Raw genomic sequence first — 7,173 nt, 5'->3', positions numbered from 1 at the left:
ACACAAGGTCACTTGCTCGAGGCCACACTACCATTAAAAGGTAAAAGTCCACATCCAAACCCAGGCCTGTATGATTCATGCCTTTACCTTCTACATTACAGGAGGTGATCACTTAATGTTGTCTAAATGCAAATGAACTCAGGCACCATGTCACGGAGTACAACAAGCATTCACTTCAGCAGAAAGGCTAAATAGCCAAACCCAAGCCATTCTTTTTTATGATGCCTTAAAGAGGATATAGTGAAATGTTCTTCCTTCATGTCAAACATCCCAATTATACTGTAAAAAATACACATTAAATCCATCCCCCGCTCTCTCTATAAACACTGACGGCTGCTTGGTGAAGTGTTCAGGGCACAGTGATTAAGCACTGTCTACACCGGGGCACCACCTGAAAGCCCCAGTTACTGATTCCGTCCTCTAACCAAGCAAATATCAGAGCCACTGAGGCAGAACAGCTTCACGTGAAATGTGCCCCAGCTTGGTGTGGCCATCAAGTTCTGCCCGTGAGCGGTAACTGTGTCGCATGCTCTGTGCTAGAAGCTCTGTGGTCTCCCAGCATCATAAATCCTAGACCCTTATTCAAGGATTTTCAGAGCCCTCTCTGCTTCTGTAGATTAACCTTCACCGGGTATTCCAAAATCAAGCATTTTAACTTAATCCTAATCTTAATGGCTTGTTAAGGTACTCTCTACGCGAAGGTCTGAAAATATTCGAATTCCTTTAATAATGAGTTTACATGAAAGTAATTTTTCTAATTCCCAAAAGGAAATTACACACATACACACACACTTCATAAAAACTAACACACACCACCACCTCTCATTTTGGGAGAACAAAATTTGCTGGCTATTTTTACCACACTATTTCCTAATTACTTCTATCTGTCTCTTATGACTGTGAGCCCCAAAAGGTCCATATTTATAGAACTCTCGGCAACCGGCACAGTATACAGTCGAATGGCTTGATGAGTAAATGAACGAACGAACGAACGAATAAATGAATACACGCCCGAGAGACCTAGCTCTACATTCACTATCTCAAATTAGCCTAGATAAAAACAAGCTCTAGCTTCTCTAAGTAGAAATGCTACCTCATTCTCTAATCCATAGCCCCCCTGCAAAATATAGTATATCTTTGACTTTCCATCATACTAGATCTCAAAAGTATTTTAAGTGAATTAATCTGCATGACATATAGCAAGCAGATGCTTTTAAAAAATCATTATAATAGTCCCTGCTCTGATTTAGTCACATTTCCTATCTAACTTCCTATACCAACTGTGATTGTAATCTATGAACAAAAATGTGCTTTATGAAAATTTTTTCAAGGCTAGCTACAGCAAACCATTCCTGTTCTTGGAGCCTGAAGTACAAACTTTTGTTAATCCATATGCCTTCTCTCCATAAATACTTAAAGCCATTATTCAGATTAGGCCAAAATAAAGAAAGCACACAAGACTGCTTGTGCATCCTTTTTGAGCAAAAAAAAATTCCTAAGTTATTGGGCCTTGGTTACATCTAGCCAGGAGCTAAAGCTCCCCAAGGTCTCATTCCTAATGGTTTGAACATACGAAAGAGTCTCATCTGACAGTCATCACACAATCATAAGCTGCTTCTCCAGTATCATGCTGCCCTAGAGAAGGCAATTTTCATCCATAAAGAAGGCAGGAAAAGAAAGAAAAGTTGGAGCAGAAAAGGAAACAGCAAAAAGTGATAAAATGGTGATCAGCTGGATTCCTTCCCTGGTGCCTACAAGGAGCCACAGGCCTCAGGATCATCTCCTTCCTAGAATGATCTGGCCACCAACTTCTCTCCCCAAAGTTCTTCAGCAAGAAGGCTTGGAGGACAGAAGCAACACTCTGTTCCAACACAAGATACTCATTCCAGGCCAGGGTGGAGGCCCATCAAGAACCCATCACCACCAGGCTAGACAGAGCTGCTGCTGAGCTGGGACTATTCACTGTCCGCTGCGTCCAATTTCCCAGGGGATGATCCTCCCAGAAGAAAAAGCTCATAGAAGCAGAGACCCAGAGATCACTGTAAAACCTCAGTGCACTGATTCGGCAAACATTTAATTGTAAAAACAATGTGCTGGCATTGGGCTAGGTGTCCAGAGAGCAACTGACAGTCTTGGTAAGGGGCTGAACCTGCACTTCCCATGGTCCAGGCCAGATTTGATTCCACCTGCAAACTACCGAAGTACACTCTCCTCAAGATCCCTGCCCACATGGAACACTTATCATTAATGTCTGGCCAAAAAATCAGGTTTCCTTCCAGCACAGAGCATGGATGGACCTTTCACCTCTTCTAAGACAAGAAACACACACTGAATGCCTGTGAGGTAAACACTGTACCTTCATCTTCTGTTTGAAGGAAGGAAACTGGAGTCAACTTGCCCAGAAGTGCAGAGCTAAGAAAGAGTAGAATCTGGTTTGAAATTCACATGTGGGTCCATCCAGTAACAAAGTTCTTAATCTGTCTAATATGCTCCCTTAAAAAATGAACTTATTTGGACCCTAACACACGCAACCAGAGAACCCTCTGCCCTCTTTTTTGTCTGTTGAATGCATCCATTCAGGCCCAGATCAAAATGTCATTCCTTTCTCTTTTCCTCCCTTTCCTTGACTTAGCATAGTGTCTGGCATAAAATAGGTGCTCAGTCAATATTGGCTGAGTCGAAAATATACATGTCCACCATAGGAAAATCACGCTTTTTTTTGCTGAGGCACGAGCATGTACTTAAATCAATCAATTTCATTTTCACGGGTGTATGTATATACTCAACTTGGATATGTGTCAGGAACTCATAACCAGAACCACAGCTTAGCATACAAAGTTGGAACAGGACGATGGCTTCCGAGAAAACCTTCCACTGAAAACTATCAGGAAAAGAAACAATTAATGCTTTACCTGCCTATCAGGTCAACCAAAATTCTGCAAAAGCATTGCTTAGTATCTATAAAATACCTTCCTGAACCTAACCTGAATTAAGAAGGAAGCTGGTTGTTCTAATAAATATACGAGCTAGTAATATCTAGTTTGGGAATTTATTTTTGTTCTCATCCTGGTATTCAGATAAGTCTGTGAAGACCAACTGTGAAAATCTTGTCTACATCTTGTTTTAAGAGATGGTCTAGTTTTTCATCCTGACTAAAATCCTTTCCCCTTAAACCACCCTCAAAGTAATACAAGCAAAAGAACCCAACTTGGAAACAGAAGATCTGAATTCAAAATCAAGTCCTGCTTCTCACCAGCTGTGTGGTCTTGGGAAAGTCACTTAATAAACCTCTCTATCAGCATCTTCACCTACAGAAATGAGGATGCTGCCTATTGAAAAGCTTTTGTACCAGTTAGATGGATCAAAACGATTGACATGTCAGTGGTGCTCAGTTAACATCAGGTGAAAGGAAATTTACTACTTCTCTTACCTCGAAGAAGCAGGACCTCAATTTCCCCATTTGTAAAATGAAGGAAATGGCACCTACGCCTTTGGGTCGCTGTGGGAACTCGGAGGTCCTATTGTCTGGCATACAACAAAAGCTACACAAGGGTTTGTTCTCTCCTACACAAACACATGGCTTCACTCTACCCAAAATAAAATGAAATTGTAAAAAGGTTAGCAGAGTTATACTTAAACAGATCAGACCCTACAGGAACGACTATGTAGAGTAACTGTTGTCAAGAACTCTGAATGTACTAGGAAATTATGAAGTGCAGAACAGCTAATCCTCAAATCCCGATATGATGACACAAAATCCGTGCTTACCCTACACATAAGGCTTCCATACTGAAGGGTAGTCGCAGCATTAAAAATGTAATGTAATTCACCACATTAACAAGCTAAAAAAGGAAAACCATATGGTCATTTCAATCGATGCAGAAAAAGCATCTGACAAAATTAAACAGTCATTCTCGAGGGAAACTCTCAGCAAACTAGAAATAGCGGAGAACCTGATAAAGGGCTTATACAAAACACCTGCAGCTACTGTCACACTTAACAGTGAAAGGCAGAATGCTTCCCCCTTAGGATCAGGAACCAGACAAGGATGCCCATTCTCCCCACGACCACTCAAGGGCCTAGAGTGTGCAACAAAGCAAGAGAAATAATGAAGGCAAACAGATTGGAAAGGAAGAAGGTACAACTTGGTATTCACAGATGATATGATCATCTATGTAGAAAATGCTAAGGCATCTACAAAAAAAGCTACTAGAACCACCAAGAAGTTAGCTTAAAGCAGGAGAGAACCTCTTAGGGTGATGGAAGTGTTTTATGTCATAATTGTGGTAGTGATCACATGACTGTACACTTGTCAGAGTTCATCACATTGTACCCTTAAAATCAGTTAAGTTTTAGGGGCACCTGGGTGGCTCAGTCGGTTGGGCGACCAAGTCTTGGTTTCAGCTCGGGTCAGGATCTTGGGGTCGCGAGATCAAGCCCCGGGTTAGACTCCACGTTCATCACGGAGTCTGCTCGGGATTCTTTCCCTCTTACTCTCTCTCCCCCTCTGCCCCTCACCGTGCTCACTCTCTCTCTCAAATAAATAAAATCTTTTTTAAAAAATCACTAAGTTTTATTATATGTGCATTACACCACAATGACGGCGACCCAAACAGGAAACAATACTTGACCACTGCTCACTCACAGGCTGCAGCCCTGCAGTCTGGCCTCCCCCCCCACCCCACCAAATTCAAATATACTTATATTTGAAATACTTGAAGCTTTGTGGTTTCCCATCTTGAGGGGGAATTTCTGACTTATAAATCAGAAAAGCCCCGGAGAAAGACTTTTAAGTAATATAGAAATTAAAGCAGCTTTGCACATGAGGTTGGATAAAGTGATCAGGATTCTGCAGTCTGGTAGGACAAAGCTCTATGAAGTGGACATGTCTGCAGTCGCGAAAGCTGAGCACAAAGACATTTGTTTATAAAACCCTAGAATGTGAGAACTGAAACCAGGGCTCTTCTAGTCTCTCTCTGGTGTCACAGATGAGAAAACCGAGCCTCCAGGAAGAAGCAGTGACTTGCCCAAGAACACAGAAGTTTCTACCAAAGACGAGAAGGATAACATCTAAGCTTTACAGTTTAAGGCAGAACTTTAATTAAGAAATAAATCAGAAGTCAACACAGCCTCAGAAGAAAATAAACACCTTTTATCTGATGCAGGAAAGGAGAACAAGAAAGAAAAGCAAGAGAGAAGAGAATTTTAACTGTGCTGGAAATAAATTAGAGTTCAAATTTCAAAGGCAGGGCATTTTTTCTTTAAAAAAGTAAAATGCATCATGTGTGGCTCACACACACACACCTACACATATGCACACGCAATAACGGGGTAACAGGTTGCATTTTATTTTTTTTAATTCTATCAGTCTTTCAATTTCCGTTTAAGTCTCAAGTAGAAATTTTTCCTACTTTTATAGATACTGAATTAAGATTTTTCAATACAGGTAATTATAAAAGCAAATTAAAGTCAAGCTCTTTGTAGGAGTACTTAGGCAGTTTTAATTTTATTAATCTTCTAATAATATTAATCTTCTAAATCTAAAGTATCAAAATACACCCCAAAAGGAGGTCATTTGGCATTCTGCACAGTACAAGGTTAAAGGGCATAAAAAATAATACAGGCAGAGATGAGAACACATCAGGAGTCTAAGAGGATCAGCATTGTAATGCAACTCTTTGAAGATCTCCATTGACTTAATATATCTGAGTGCCCTGAAATCACGATCTTTACTTCATGGCACTTGATTAAACTTCAGCTTATGAAAATTCCTAAATCATCTTCATCCTGTCCAACTTAAAAGACACTCAGGCCCACCAAGACCTTCCCTCCTTCCACCAGGAAACCAGGGCCCAAGAGCAATGAGGGTGCAGAGGGCTGCTCCCTGCGTCCACCAAGCCCCCAGTTACTTAGCAACCGTCTGGCCTGGGGGCTCTGAGCGCAGCACCTGGGACACCTGGGCTGGACGCTGCAGCATGCTGAGCAGCACCCCTGGCCTCTACCCAGCCCTTCCCCCCGGGGTCAAACACGTCCCTGGACCTCGCCAAGAGTCCCTGGGAGGCCAGACTGCCCAGGCTGAGCAGCTCCGTTGGAGCCCACTCTGGCTGCCCCACCACGGCTCGAGGGACGGCCTCGCCAGCCTCATCCTCCCAACCAAGTTCTCCAGGCCACCCTCAGGTTTCAGAATCTCTGGCAAGACAGCCTCAGCAGCATTTTCAGTGTTCCCAGCCCCCTGCCCCCAGGCCAGCCCCACAGGACAGTGGCCAGCCAGTCCTGCACCAGTGCCCACTCCCCGTCTAAAGCACAGCTGGGCCTCACCGTGCTGCCCTTTCCACCGCTCGAGCTCTCCCTCTGATTCTTCTATTATTTCCCTCCCTAATGTATCAAGCTTTCCAATCAGCCTGCCAAAAGGCCTCGGTCTGTACAAAAGAGAGCCACTGCGTGATGATTTAAAACATCCGGCCTCTGTTAGAATGAGCAAGGCCTATAATAAAAACTGAAATGACAGCAAGCTATGGTAAAATCAGACCATCCAAAGTAAAGAGCCAACAGTGCGCACTGCATGTGCTCCGTCTGCCCTGAGAGGCAAGGCCACCTTCGCGACTTCTTGTAATAAGGCTCTGAAAGCAACTCCGACCGGGGGAGCTGGCACATACTCGATCACGGCCACCCTGGTACACATGAAGACAGGCCATCTGTTTGGTTCCAAAGGTCATCTAAGTCAGGTTCAAAACTCCAGGCCCCATCTCTAATTTGATTAACTCCATCATCAGTCACTCTGTAGCCACACACAGATCCCTGCCTACGACACAAGAGGGAAAATTCCAGTTGGCACAGATTAGGTCAAGGCAGTGAACCGGTGCATCTGGAGAAACCTGACTCGCTGGGAGAACCGAGGCAGGTGGGGGCACTGGGTGTTCCTGGGGAAAGCAGAAGAACAGGGCCATCCTCCCTCCCCACCCCCTCGCTGCTGCGCCATTCATCACCAGGAGAACACTTCACACCACTCCGAAATTCCTCTCTCAACACTTCCCCAAACAGGATGTGTCCAATCAGTGAGTCATGAAAAATCGGGTATTTCTAAAAATCCACTGGAAGGAAGGTGTGGGAGAAAATTTCTAAAGGGAGAGAACAAAAAGACAATATGCAAAGCCAATTAAGCATTCAAAAGGT

This window comes from Mirounga leonina, unplaced genomic scaffold (genome assembly GCF_011800145.1).
Source record: "Mirounga leonina isolate KUSES-001 unplaced genomic scaffold, KU_Mleo_1.0 Mir_117, whole genome shotgun sequence".
In the NCBI taxonomy this organism is placed as follows: domain Eukaryota; kingdom Metazoa; phylum Chordata; class Mammalia; order Carnivora; family Phocidae; genus Mirounga; species Mirounga leonina.
The sequence above is the reverse complement of the archived record's forward strand: the minus strand, read 5'-3'. Positions refer to the sequence as shown.